This window comes from Pleurodeles waltl, chromosome 11 (assembly GCF_031143425.1).
Source record: "Pleurodeles waltl isolate 20211129_DDA chromosome 11, aPleWal1.hap1.20221129, whole genome shotgun sequence".
Lineage (NCBI taxonomy): Eukaryota > Metazoa > Chordata > Amphibia > Caudata > Salamandridae > Pleurodeles > Pleurodeles waltl.
The window spans coordinates 262,891,340-262,906,125 of record NC_090450.1 but is presented as its reverse complement, the minus strand read 5'-3'; positions in this window follow the sequence as shown (position 1 = coordinate 262,906,125).

Here is a 14,786-nt window from a genome sequence, read left to right as displayed (position 1 = left end):
AATTAGTGCCACCCTGGAAAACGCTAAGTATCCACTCTCTGCAGTTTAGGTGTTTCTGCCCTTTTTAAGTGAGTTTCCAGGAGAAGGGTGATATCCACTCCACTGCACTTCACACATACTAAGAGTTTAGACCATTTATCAATAGAGCCCAGCCCTCAGACATTCCAGGTAAAGAGACAATATCACATTAAAGTCCCCATTGCAGGTGATGTGAAGCATGCCTCCCCCTTACCACTGCCTTCCATGACCCCCCTCAAAGCACCTCCCCACCGAATAACACCACAGAGCATGCACATTCCAATGCTGGGTAACGAAAACAAAACAAACCTACCTTCCCTTCCCCAGGTCAGAGTAGCAATGACCCCCTCCAGAACAAAGAGTCAAACTCAACTGTAGGAACCAAACCCACAGTTTCATAATAGTGTGTGTGGGTTTTCCTGTCAGGGCTAGTCATACCAGCTTTTATCCGAACGGCTATCCAGTAGTCCAGACATCTGTGCAGCCTAGTCAGTCTTGGTATAGGGGACAGAGCATCGCAGGCTCAGGTCCCTTCTCAACTCTGCCGCCAGGTGCACCTGCATGCAATTCTGTAGTCACAGAAGATACTTAAAGTTTAAAAGTTGTCTACCGTTCTTGGTGTCAGCAGTGGTCCATCAGAAAAGTCATACAGCAGATTCTCAGAGTGCATACTTTAGGAGGAGGAGGGCAAGCAGGACCTCCATGGGACCACCTCAGTGATTTCCGTTGTGAACACGCCGCATCAATCACTGCTGACTCTCTCTCTCCATTTGTCTCTCTGTAGGGGGGCACTCCTCCAGCATATTTTCAGTGCTCTTGGCGTTGCCGCTTAGGTCTGGAGAGTTGATCCATGTCCGTGCCATTTTTGTTAGCTTCCAGCCAATCCCAAACTGCCACCTGGTCATTAAAAAACAACCTGGGGCCATCAAGCATTATTTTGAAGTGGGCAAGGAACAGGTAGAGGATAGCTGCGTCTCTTTGCTCCTTCTTAATGCCAACAAAGAATGCTCTCTGTTGCTGTACTGCAAATGTATAGCCTGGGAAAATAGCGACTTCAGCATTCTCATGGTGGAACCCCCCGGCCTCTCAAGCTTTCTGCAGGATCACATCTCTATCTTTATAATGCAACGGATGGACACCCACTGGTCAAGGCAGCTTTGCAGGGACCCTATGTGCCCATTCTAAGGCAAAGAACCTCTACAGGCACTCAGGAACAAACGCTGTGGTTCTCGAGAAATGTGACCATGTTGGGTCCGCTGCTTTGTCCAGTAGCCCCATGATTCTAACATTATTGCAATGGCAACATCCCTCAGCATCATCAGCCCATATATTCAATAGGTTGACTTGGCAAAGCAGACTAACCACTGTTTTCTGTAGTCCTCTGCTCTCTAAATTATCTCAGCATTTTTCTTTTACCTTGTCAGCCATTCTGCAATGGTTATCGCGAAAGATACACAGGTCAACGGAAACCTTGTCAATTTTGCTTTCAAGCACTTCTCGAGATGCAGTAACAGCATTTATGATCAAGCCCAGTTTATCAGGAGAAGAAGGCATCCAACATGCATCTTCTTCCTGAATGTTGTTCTCAGTCCTAGGGTGATATCTTGTACCTCGTATGAATTTTGTATGCCCCATTATTTTGGTTGTTCTGCTGCTTTGCTCCACCAGACTGTGTTCACTCTAGTTGGGTGGAGGGGGGACACGCCTCTGCAAGAGCAACTTCTTTGTATCACAGTGATAATACTAATGCACAGTCTTCGGTCTCATTGGCCCAGCTGCATGTACCTCAGTTCATCCAGTTATCATACCTCACAATAGATTTAGTCACCAGGTGCTAGGTCTCAGTGTTGGTTGATCTGCTATAACAGCCCCACACCATGTGGATCATCCCCGAAACATTGCCATCACTATCGCACTGCTCAAAGGCCAGAGCAACCTAGGAGGGACCCGAAGCGGGCACTCCACTCTTGTCTGCCATTTCCATCCAGGTCCCAGGCCATGCTGCACTCAGGGACCTAATCCACCAGGCAAGACAGCCATTTGCCGAACGCAGTTACACCTAGATGAGGGAAGCGAAGCCAGGTCTGTCAGCAAGCGAAATAAAAAACCCAGTTTCCCAGTTCAGTGCCCATTCCAGTATCTTAATAATGTCAAGTAGGTATTCTGGAGGTAGAGATATACAGTGTTCCTCATTGGCCCCCAAGAAGCATCAGACTCAAATGCAGGGCTACAAGTCACACTAGGACCACCTTCCCCCAGATGGAGCAACCCAGCCAGGCACACACCCTCAATCCAATTTCCACACCAGGTTTTCCAGTAGGAGAGGGAGGTGGGGGAGTCTCCAGTGTCAAGGGCCCAATTCGGGGGTCACGAACACGACCAGCCACCTCTGCAGCCAAGTAATATTCTTGTGCCCCACCGGGCCGCCCCTCTCAGGGGACAAAGTTATGCTGCTGGTTCTCTCTCTGTTTTACGCCCCAGGCTGTCAGGCGGCTGGGATCCTCACTCTGGATCACACAGCTGGGCTCCTCACTCATGGTCGGTTTGGTGGGCTCTTCCCTTGAGGTCGAGTCCACCATCTTACATGCAGCTCCATGGCACGACTAAGATCCCGGATCCACTGCCGCCAACAGGCTCCTCCTGGTCCCCCCTGCTCTTGATCCTCTCAGTCAGCACTTTGGGCAGACTAGGAGCTCCGTTATTGCCCAGGGGTCAGCGGCGGGCTCCCGATTGCTGCTAGTGTGTGGCCATCTAAGTGCACGATTGGCCAATTCAAATAATGACCTTTTACATAATTAAGTGAAATTGCAGAAAAATAATACACAGTTCCACAGAACAATCAATTTGAATTTTGCACTGCTTTTTGGAGTGTAAAGTGCATCCTCACTACCAATATTGATGTTAGTAGACATTTTGTGTTAAAAAAAAGAATGCAAATCAAGTGCAAACAAGAGCTGCTCCTGTTTTGTCCGTTCATGTGGTTCATATGCTCTCAGTGTAGGAAAATTAACTCAAGGAACCACTAATGGCACTATGTGGTGTACTGGTGTAACTTTGTGTAATAGTGTGTAAAAATAAGAACGCGAAATGCCAGGAAATAGGTGAATCTCACTGATGTAATAGAGATTTTACTGTGGCCTATTTCTTTATTACTCCGACTATTGCTGTTTGTGCCCATTACATCACTAAAGCAGGCATCAAATACTTTGAAATGAGTTTTGGCAGCACTCAAAAAGAATCGGTCAAATTCAAACTTCTAGAGTAGCTCCTCTCTATTAAGAATATCCGGGAACACCACACACATTTTGCCTTTGCTAGGCCTCATCACAGTTATACAGCTTGAGTCCTATGGCACAACATACTACAGAACCCACATATGAGGATGACTTTTACAATTAGACAGGCCCCTGAGAAAAAACAAAAAATGACAGATGGAATGTTTGAACTAATCACAGTCACTGATAATCTATTGTGGCCTCAGGCCTCATAGTCCATAGTTTCTATTATACTTCTACTGATGATCGCCAGCTACACAAAAAGTCTGTCTTGGCCCCACCACTAAAAGTGTAGTCCAGCTTGAACTGCCGGGCCTCATTCCGTTTGTGTGAAAGCACAGGCGACCCCAAATATGTATCAGCTTTGCTGACTTCACCAATAAGGTGCAGTGTGTACCTGGGGGCTCTGAGTAACATAGTAGACAACTTAAGCTCTGCTCTCCTGTTGTATTTGATGTCACCTAGTACCCCTCGGTGAAACAACCCCATTATTAACCGTTACCATTTTAAATTCTGTGTATTCCAAACATCACTGCATTCATCAGGCCACTCCAACCTGCTCCAATTTATGACATAGCTGAAGATGCACTTCTTTTAAGAGCATTACATCATGATGAAGTAACAGTCCACACCTTCTCCAGAACCCAGCTACCGCTTCAATCATTCGTGACTGCTTCTTCTCTTTTGAACCTGTACAGCCCTCCGGTGCCTTTTCGCTACTCCCGTGCTGTACAAATGTCACTTACATACATGTATGTATACCTGGATGATCTATGTGGTGGTTGGATGATATGATGGCAGTCAGTGTTCTGTAATCGATATGTGTAAGTCTATATTATTGACCTCAATATTTTGACAAATACCCTAGTGCCACGATCCATGCTTGGTTCAAATACTCAGCCCCATGGTGCCCTGTTTTCCAGCTCTGTGAAAGGTGGCACCGTTCATTGTCTCACTACCTGCAAGATCTAACCAATTTTAGAAATTCTTTCACTGCTCCTTAAAACAAACTAAATTATAGATACAGAACAATTTTCCCCATTATCAAAACACGGGGGAAGTTCCCGCAAGATGCACCTCTACTTTCCAAGTTGCATCATCCCACTGAACCCACTTCAAGGCAATAATTGATCACAGAATGACTCATTCCAATGCCTTGCTTTGCACTTCATTGACAGAGCTAAATATGCCGTGTGCTTCAGTCATGTGTGCAGCATGACAAATTGAGCTCGCAGGTTGAAATGCTTGTATTAGTATTTAATTACAATTCAATGAAAACCTTTAGCATTCCATTTTCAGACCTACTGTTCAGAACATGCTACTTAACATACATGTAGTAGCATAAACCCCTCTCATACGCAAATGAATGATGCATTCAGTATACAAGAATGATTCATAACGCACCTGGGACAAGGAAGGATTGCTGATGGGATCTGCACATTCGTTGCCAGAAGGCTTCTCTCGTGATAATCGTGACTCGTACGGTCTTACCTTTTTGTTTCCTTTGCAAAGCCTGATTGGTTCGGAGAATAAGGATGTTTTACTGACTACACATTTTTGGCTATTTCAAATTGACTTTGCTTGCCGTGGCAGTTTTGTCAGACCGGCCCGCACTACATTTAGCGAGCGAGCGCCGCGAGCGACCCTGACCACTGCTAGAGAGGTCCGGGGAGATTCCAGCCCAGAGTTTTTGAAAAAAATGACAATTTTGGTGCGTTTTATAATACAATTTTCATGGCCAATATTTGAATGGAGCGATGGAGAGTGGGGATAGTGTTGAATGTCTCAATTAATAGTTGGCGAGGAGTGGGTATATGGAATAATTCAAGGATGGATGACAATAAAGTCTTGTATCTACGTGGAGCAAATGGTCAGTCACTGGCTAAGGGTGGGTACTCTAGTTCTCATGTTAGCTTCTGAAGTAAGGCATCACCTTCCCCAAACACAACTCCCACCAGTCTTTATAAATCATGCTTAGACAGAATATTGACAAGTGAGCTGATTTAGCACCTCCAAGAATTAAGTTCAAAGCATTACTTCAGATGGGGAGGGGCGAAAACGTGCTCACAATCTTTTGCGAATGTAAGTCACTGTTATAAAAATAAAGCATTGGCAAAACCATTAGGTCTGGTATTGCCTGCCAGCCTTTTAACAATTCTTGTTTTGCCAAGGCTTTTGCAAAAGCTTATAGTTTGGAAAGCTGTGGGTCTATGTCAATCTAAAAAAAATTGACTAAAGGCAAACATGTTTTTTAGTTAAAAAAAGCACACATAACCATAGTACCCCTTGGCACTACAGGAAACTACTTTGTGTGTACATGTGCTCATTGTGAAAGGACAGCATGCCTTAAATCATAGTGAAGTCAGTCAGTCACTAAAGTGGACTGGTGCAATGCCTCTTAATACATACTTGAGTGTGTTGACATAATTGTGATTGACAAAACTACCTGGAAATGGATGAATAATGTAAGAAACAAAAAGAGAAGAAAATACATTTTAAAAAATTGTTACAAGTGCTTCAAATTAAGCATGTTCCCTCCTGGGCAAAGTTTAGTAAAGATCCTTTGGTGAAATTGAGTCCATAACAAACTTAGGGCGGTATTTATACTTTTTGGCGCACAACTGCGCCTACGCAGTTGTGCGTCAAAAAATTTAACGTCGGTTAACGCCTTTCCAAAGCGCCATGCGGGCGCCTTATTTATGGAATGACGTTAGCCGGCGGAGCTGCCTGGTGTGCGTAAAAAAAAATGACTTACACCAGGCAGCGCCGGCGTAGGGGAAAATGGAGCTTGGGCGCCAAAAAATGGGGCAAGTCAGGCTGAGGCAAAATTTTCGCCTCAACCCGATTAGCGCCATTTTTTTTGACTCCCAACCCCCATTTAAATAGTCATGCTCCCTTGCCCAATGGCCATGCCCAGGGGACTTATGTCCCCTGGGCATGGTCATTGGGCATAGTGGCATGTAGGGGGGGCAAAAATCAGGCCCCCCTATGCCACCCAAAAAAAAAAAAAAAAATACTTACCTGAACTTACCTTCAGTTCCCTGGAATGGGTCCCTCCATCCATGGGCGTCCTCCTGGGGTGGCAAAGGGTGGCAGGGGGTGTCCCTGGGGGCATGGGAGGGCACCTCTGGGCTCCTTCCGAGCCCACAGGTCCCTTAACGCCTGCCCTGACCAGGCGTTAAAAAATGACGCAAAAGCGGCTGTACGTCATTTTTTTTGACCCGCCCACTCCCGGGCGTCATTTTTGCCCGGGAGTGTAAATACGGCACACATGCCTCGGAGTCATTTTTTAGACGGGAACGCCTACCTTGCATCTCATTAACGCAAGGAAGGTGTCCACGCTAAAAAATGACGCAAACTCCAAGATCTTTGGCGCTAGACGGGTCTAACGCCAAAGTATAAATATGGAGTTCGTTTTGCGTCGGATTTACGTAAACAAAAAACGACGCAAATCCGACGCAAACAGAGTATAAATATGCCCCTTATTCCGAACAACTGTCTCCGTAGGAATTCACATGTATAGTATTGAATCTTTGCATTTGTCTATTGTACGCATAGTAAAAAGAGAATAGCATGAAAGAAACCCATTTCAAATGGATGCAGTCTTTTATGCTATGAAATAACAGTCGAATAAACAAAGTTCACTTCTAAAGGAATTTACAACAGTATTTGCAGGTGACAGGAACTGGTAAAGCATCAAACATGGCCTGTGCTTACATCTGCTAGTAAGGTCCGGTTTTCTGCTCAGGCTTTAAACACAAAGACAACTCTAAAGTAACGTTTACAAAGTTAAAACAGAAATACTTGCGCTGAGGAGAATTACCGTGTTCCAATGTATCCATTGTGAAAGAGCAACATGCAGTCACTCAAAGTAAAAGAAACCAGTGGCTAAAGTAAGTTCACCCATTGCTCCATGTTGTATGCTATAGAGTCCAGAAGCAAAATGTGAATGACATAACAGCAACAGACCTTTGGATAAAGAGAAGTCCACTTTAAGTTAGCATGCTAAACATTTGATGTTAGTAAAATCCCACCAGACCTAAAATTACGCCAGACCTAAAATGATTTTGTGACACACAAAGCTGTGCATTATTAATATTTTGTAAATATTTTGTGCTCTGTTTAGCTGTGTACTTTCATATGAAAATGTTTTTGTTCTGCTTTGTGTTTTATGTTTTGAGCTATACTTTGTTTTTTCGTATGTTATAATTGTGTTTGGTGAGAAATTGAGACCATCACAGTGCTGGCATTGGTGCAGATTTAGTTCAAGGTGACTAGAGGTTTATTTGGGCCAGATGCAGTACATGTTTTGCCGTTGCAAACTGCATAAATTGCTTTTTGTGACCACAAAATGGCCTTGTTGGATGTACTATCCCTATTTTGCAAGTTGGTATCCTGTTATTGACTTGCAAAATATGGATCGCGACTTCCAATAAGCAAGGGACGCCCTTTGAAAGCCCCTTCTTCGTAGACCCATGTATGATTGTTTTGTGACTGGGAATATGGTTTCAAATTGGTGGTAACCCATTTGCGAATGTGGGCACCAACATTTCTTCTGAGCAGTCAGTGGTCCCAGGGACCCCTGCTTATTCTGAAAAAATGAAACAGTAACTTTTCATTTTTGTTTTTTAAATGCATCCTGTTTTCCTTTAAAGAAAGCAGTCACAAATATGAAGGACTGCTGACCCCAGCAGCCCACCATCCCTGTGATTGTTGCCATTCACAAATGGGTAGCAATTTGTGACCTGCTTCATGAATATTGATGAGGCAGGTCCTTTGCAACCCATTTGCGAATCTCAGACAGTGTGGTTGACACTGTTTTACATTTTGTTTTGCGACTCCCAATTTGTGATTCGCAAACAATTGCAAATTGTGAGCCACAAAATAAAATGGCCATACATCTGGCCCTTTATTTCCTTACCACATCACTATCTGGAGTTCCCTTCATAGATAATAGAAGAGGTAGAAGTTCCAGAACATTTCTTTTCATTGATAGATTAAATGCTCTTTGAAGAGATGGGTGTTTAGAGGCAGTAGTTCATTTCTAAAAAACGTAAGAGCCAGGGCCCAAGGTATCATTACGGATGCAACTGCAGCTTGCACAGCTCGCTGCCCCTGCCAGTACTGCAAAATGCCAGCACCAAGGGCCTGTGAAAATACTGCTATTACTAAGTTAATTGAATAATTCATTGTTAAAATGATGTAATCTGCTGAAAATAGACAGACAGGTCCACCATGTGGTGGACTATTAGAAACAAGCATTGGCAATGCCAAATAGGCCTTGCATATAGGAGACCTACTGACTTTGTTTTGCCATGTTGTACACCAGTGTGGCTCCGTTTAAGCATGACTAAAGGTTAGTGGTGTGGAGTGTCAGAGTGGAGCAGGAGAGTAGAGTGTCATAGAGTGGATATGTCTGAATGTAGTAGAGTGAAGTAGGAGGATTAGACTGTCGTAGAGTTCAGTTGAGGGAATGTAGCATCCAGTGGCAGAGAGTGTTGAAAAAGTAGAGTTGAGTGGGGTTGAATAGGGAGTGTGGGTTAGAGTGGATTGATGTAGTGGGGAGGATTTGGTTGGAGTAGAATGGGGTGGATTGGATTGGGGTGGCTTGGGTAGGGTTGTTTGAAATGGGGTGAGGTGGATGGGATTGTGGTGGATTAGAGTGGTGTGGATTAGACTGGATTAGGTGGATAGAAATGGGGTGAGGTGGATGAGCGTGGGGTAGATTGAAGTGGTGTTGATTAGATTGGATTGGGTGGGTGGTTTGGATTGGAGTGATAGGGCTGGAGTGGGGTTGATTGGAGTGGGGTGGATTGGAGTGGACTGGAATGGGGAGGATTGGAATGAGATGGATTGGAGCGGATTCACTAGACTGGAGTGGGGTGAATTGGACTGCAGTGGGGTGGATTGGACAAGAATAAGGTGGATTTGGAGTGGAGTGGGGTAGATTGGATTGTGGTGGGGTGTGTTGAATTGGATTGCGGTGAACTGGCCGAGGGTGGATTGCCTGGAGGTGGGGTGGATTGGAGTGTGGTGGGGTGGATTGATTGTATTATAGTCGGTGGACTGACATGGGATAGGTTGGGATGTATTGGATTGGGCTGAGGTGGATTGTAGGAGACTGTGTTGGAGTGGGGTGAACTGGGGTGGGGTGCATTGGAGTGGGGAAGGCTGGATGGATAGGATTGGAGTGAAGTGGACTGACCTGGGATGGGGTGGAGCCTGATTGTGGTAGAGTGTGGTGGATTGGATTGGAGTGGAGTGAGGTGGATTATAGTGGGGTGGTTTGGAGTGGGATGGAGTGGATTGAAATGAGGTGAGGGGAATTCGGGTGGATAGGAGGAGGTGGATTGGATTGGGGTCAAATGCATTGGATTGGCATGGGGTGGGGTGGAGTGGAGTGCAGTGGGGTAGACTGGAGCAGGGTAGAATGGAGTGGGGTGTATTGGAGTGGAGTGGAGTGAGGAGGATTGGAAGGATTGGGGTGGATTAGGGTGTGATGGGGTGGATTGGACTGAGTGTAGTGAGTTGGATTGGGAAAGATTGGATAGAGGTAAGGTGAACTGGATTGAGGTGGGGTTGATTGGATTGGGTTGGGGTGGATTGGACTGGAATGGGGGTGGATTCGAGTGGGTGAATTGTATTGGAGGGGAGTGAATTGGATTGGAGTGGGGTGGATTGGATTGGAGAGTGGTGTACTGGATTGAAGTGGAGAAGTTTAAGGTGGTTTGGATTAGGGTGGATTAATGTGGAATATATTAGACTGAGTGGGGTGGATTAAAGTGAATTGCATTGGAGTGGGTGGTCTGTATTGGAGTGATGTGTAGTGGGTAGTGGTGGACTTGTTCGGAGTGGGGTGGATTGGATTGGAGCGTTGTGGTTTGCATTGGAGTACGGTGGGTTGGATTGGATTGAGGTGGGATGATTGGAGTGGGGTTTGAACATTGGAGTTAAGTGGATTGGATTGGAGTGGGCTGGGGTGGGTTGGATTGGAGTAGGGTGAGTCAGACACAGGTGTGGTGGAATGGACTGGACTGGGGTGTGGTGGTTTGGGGTGAGATGTATTGTATTGGAGTGTGGTAGACTTGACTGGGATGGAGTGGTGTGGATTGGATTGGTGTGGGTGGATTCGATTGGGTTGGATTGGTGTGGGGGTACTGGGTAGTAGTGGGGTGGTTTGGAGTGTTGTGAATTGGGCTAGAGTGGGTTGGTTCGGGTGAGATGTGGTGGATTGGACTGGAGTAGGACAGGTTGTTTTCGATTAGAGTGGTTTGTTTAGCATTGTAGTGGGGCAGGTAGGAGTGGGGCACGTTGGAGTGGGCCAGGTTGTTTTGGCTTAAAGTGGGACAGATTGGAGTGGGGCATGTTGAAATGGATTAGAGTTAGGCAGGTTGTTTTGGATTGAAGTGGGGCAGATTGTTTTGGATTGGAGTGCGGCAGATTCTATTAGGGTGGATTGGAGTGGGATGAATTGAGTTAGTTGAGGGAGCGGTGTATATTGGAGTGGGTTGAATTGGGATAGAGTGGGGTGGATTGGATTAGGGTGAGGTGGGTTGTATTGGAGTGGGGAATATTGTTTTGGATTGGAGTGGGGCAGATTGGATTGGGGTGGACCATTTTTGATTGGAGTGGGGCAGACTGGAGTGTGGCGCATTGGAGTGGGACAAATTGTTTTGGATTGAAGTGGGGCAGAGGGGAGTGGGGTGGATTGCAGTGGGGCAGATTGTTTTGGATTGCAGTGGGGCAGATTGGAGAGAGGCAGATTGTTTTGGATTGGAGTGCAACAGATTGCAGTGGGGCAGATTGTTTTGGATTGTGGCACATTGAAGTGGGGTAGATTACTTTGGATTGGAGTGGGGCATATTGTTTTGGATTGTAATGGAGCGGACCATTTTTGAATAGGGTGGACTGGAGTGTTGGGCATTGGAGTGGGGAAGACTGTTTTGGATTGGAGTAGGGCGTATTTGAGTGGGACAGATTGTTTTGTATTGAGGCAGATTGGAGTGGGGCAAATTGTTTTGGACTGCAGTGGGGCATATTGTTTTGGACTGGTGTGGGGCCAATTGGAGTGGGGCAGATTGGAGAAAGGCAGATTGTTCTGATTGAAGTGGGGTAGATTGCATAGGAGTTATGCAGATTGTTTTTGATTAGAGAGAGCAAATTGGATTTGGGTGGGTTGGGAGGATTGAAGTGGGTAGGTTAGAGTGGACGAGGTGGGGTGGATTGGTGTGCAGTAAAGCAGGTTGTATTGGGGTGGATAATAGAGTGGTGGATTTGAGTGGGGTGGATTGGGGTGTACTGCATGATTATGTGCTAAAGCATCACTTCAGAGATTACACATAATAAACAAATACTGTCTCTTTGCAATATTTCAACAAGTTAATTGTTATCCTTTGAGAACAGTGCCCACGAGCAAAAACAAAATAAAACATGAGTAGAAAGTGAGAAAAGACAACTTGGCCAAATAAAAGAAACCTAGCTTTAACAAATAAGCCTTTGCAATGTTGTTTGTCCTGCTAGGCCTATTTTCACCAGTCACAAGCCTTCTGTTTGCGGGGCACTAGAAGTTAAAAAGAACAAAATAGTACCTCGATCACATCGAAGCAGCAGACGGGCACTAATTAAGTTGAATTAATTAGTGATTCATCCATGCGCCTCACAGAGAAACGGAAATTATTCCAGGCGTGCCTTGTCGAATTACAAGGCTGTTAGGAAGAGTGCCACATAAACAAATAAATAGTGAACGACAGGCGGGCTCCAAGCCCTTTACTGAGCACAATTGAGACGCATGCGCTAGTGCATGCTCTCACAGGTTCGACCCTAAAAAATGCTGGCATTTACAATAAAGGCCTAGATTTTTGCTAAAGTGTCGCAGCGTGTTGCTGCGCCCAAAAAAGCAGTGCCGCGCTGCACCACTTTTGAAATACAGTGATGCGCTGTATTTAGAGGAATACGGCGCACCCCTGCGTTTCCCCCTGCACTAGAGTTGAATTAAGCTGCCTAGCGCCAGTGTAGGTATCCTTGCACCATAGTGCAAGTGTGTCTGCGTTGAGAGGATAGATTGTTTATGTGCAGGAAGGTGTCCCTTCCTGCACATAAACAGTCTATAATGGCTATTTGGCACTTGCAGGTGTGCTGCAAAATGCAGCACACATAGAAGTACCAAACCATCTTTTTGAATGATTGTTTATGTGCAGGAAGGTGTCGCTTCTTGCACGTAAACACTTTTCCATGGCATTTTGCTTCTTCTATGTGTGCTGCAGAATTTAGCACACATAGAAAAGCAAAAAACGAGGAGGATAAAAGCATTCCTCCTCATTTTGCCATGCTAATGCCGCCCCTGGGTGGCATTCGTTTTTGGTGGTGCTTCAGGTTTAGGACAACTCGTAAATCTGAAGCAGTGTCAAAAGCACTGGGTGTTTTCGGTGGAACACCCACAGAAACACCCATTCCACGCCCATCTGACACAGAAAACTGAGTAGGAGGGGCCCATATTTACAAGGGTGTGTAACGTGACAAAAAAGTAACGTTACACCTTCTTGTAAATATGAGCAGTGCTTAGCACCACCGGAGCATCACAGAAAGTGACACTCCAGTGGCACTAGGGGCTCTTAAATATGCCATGTAGTTCTTGTGCAGAGCACCTACAAATACCTGCACAATTTAAGCACAGTTTCTGGCCTTTTGGAGAGCTTTAGAGAATCTGCTGTTCAGCAGGATATTGATTCATATTCTGGGTGCGCAACATGCAAGGGATTGTCTTCTGGATCTTCCATTTTTGCATCATTGCATAAGGGCCAATCCAAGATAATCTGACATCATATTAAAGGTAAATTATTTTGTAAACCTCCTTTTTTCTACTTGCAAAGTTTAATTTGATCTTCCTCCAAAGTGCCACCATATCATTATAACCATGCTGGAAGACAGTTTATACTAAGCATAGCAAATAGTGTATTAGATATTGAAACTGAGGCCGCCAAAAATTTCCTTATAGGGCATTCGTGGCTCGAACACTTGCTTTGGGTGCAGTGAATAGCAGCCCTGAATCGCTCTTATCAGGAAAGCATGGGAGCCTTTTAGTGGCAGGGTTATGCTACACAATGCACATAGGCTTTCTATGAACCGTCATGCTCGGACAGGTTTGAATGGCTTTTTTTACCCCATTGCATACTACTGTTTACATCAACAGCGCTTACACAGCTGGAAGTGGCACATAGGTGTACCTACCAAAGGTGCAGAAGGTGCAGTGGTATGAGATACAGTTGGAAGGGACCTCTTGCATCCCAATTATACCTGTTTTATAAAAATCAAACCAGGAAATGGGCAAGACTTTTGAATGGAGAGTTTTTCTGTACTGACGTTCCAACTAAATATCATTGCACTGTGAACGGCACATCCATGTATCAACATGCGGATACTAATGCATGCTGTACATCAGGAAGGGGGTGCTTTATAAGAACTCTGCAGATGTCTCAGGCTTGATTCATCAGTGCATGTAAAAGTCAAGATAGAGGCACATTAAAAGAACAAAATGTGTGTCAGCGCGCAGTGATGCAAGGGTGCACTTCAGATCAGGGTAGAAGTGCCCTTTGAGGGTTCTTTGAACCCTGTAACAGTGCTCAGCGTGTGCCCAGAGGCAGGTCCTTAGAATGAAGTGGTTCCATACCTCAATGCCTGGAGGCCAACACTTAATGACATGTGGGATGTTGCATGTAAGAGCTCTATAGATTTCTCATTCTGGTATACTAACGCATGAATCATGTCAAGAATGGAAGCATTTCATGAACTATCTGGATATCCTGCTTGTGAGTTAGCTGCACTCACTGCAGGCTATAATAAATATTTATTGTTAGTGTTCTGGGAATGTGTCAGTACTTGGATATCAGTGAATGGTGGGAGCCAAGGGAGAGGTTGACGTCTTTAAAGGTGAGAATGCATCTGGTTCATTTTGTAGTTTCTCTATTTCCAGCAGACCATTCTAGGAGTACTGAGGGGTAAGAAGGAAAAATAATCAACACTTTCAAATCAATTGACAGTGTAACCCATTTGGTCACACATAAAATCTCGGAGATGGAAGTTCAAGTTCACAGATTTATTACAAATGCAAGTCCAGGCTTACATATGAGAGTCTCAGAAATATGCTACATAAGTATGGAATCACCAAAGGTGAAGTAAAGCGTTTAATTAAATTAAATGATACAAGCATAAGGCACAGAAGTATTTATGTTGCAGCAATACAAAAAATGAAGAATAAAATGTTCAGAATCCAAAGTGTGCTCCTTCTGTCTAATCATTTGAAAGCTAATCAAATCTAATTACCCTAACTATGCTATGGGGAAAGCTAAGCATTTCTCCAGAAGTGTGGGAAATTGGTAACCATCAAAAAGTGTCAGCATAACAGAAATCTCAGTAGAAGTTCTGAAAGAGAGAAGTGCGTGCCATGAAGCCACTCAGACAGATTAGGAATAGAGAGATCTTTACCTCTAAATCTCA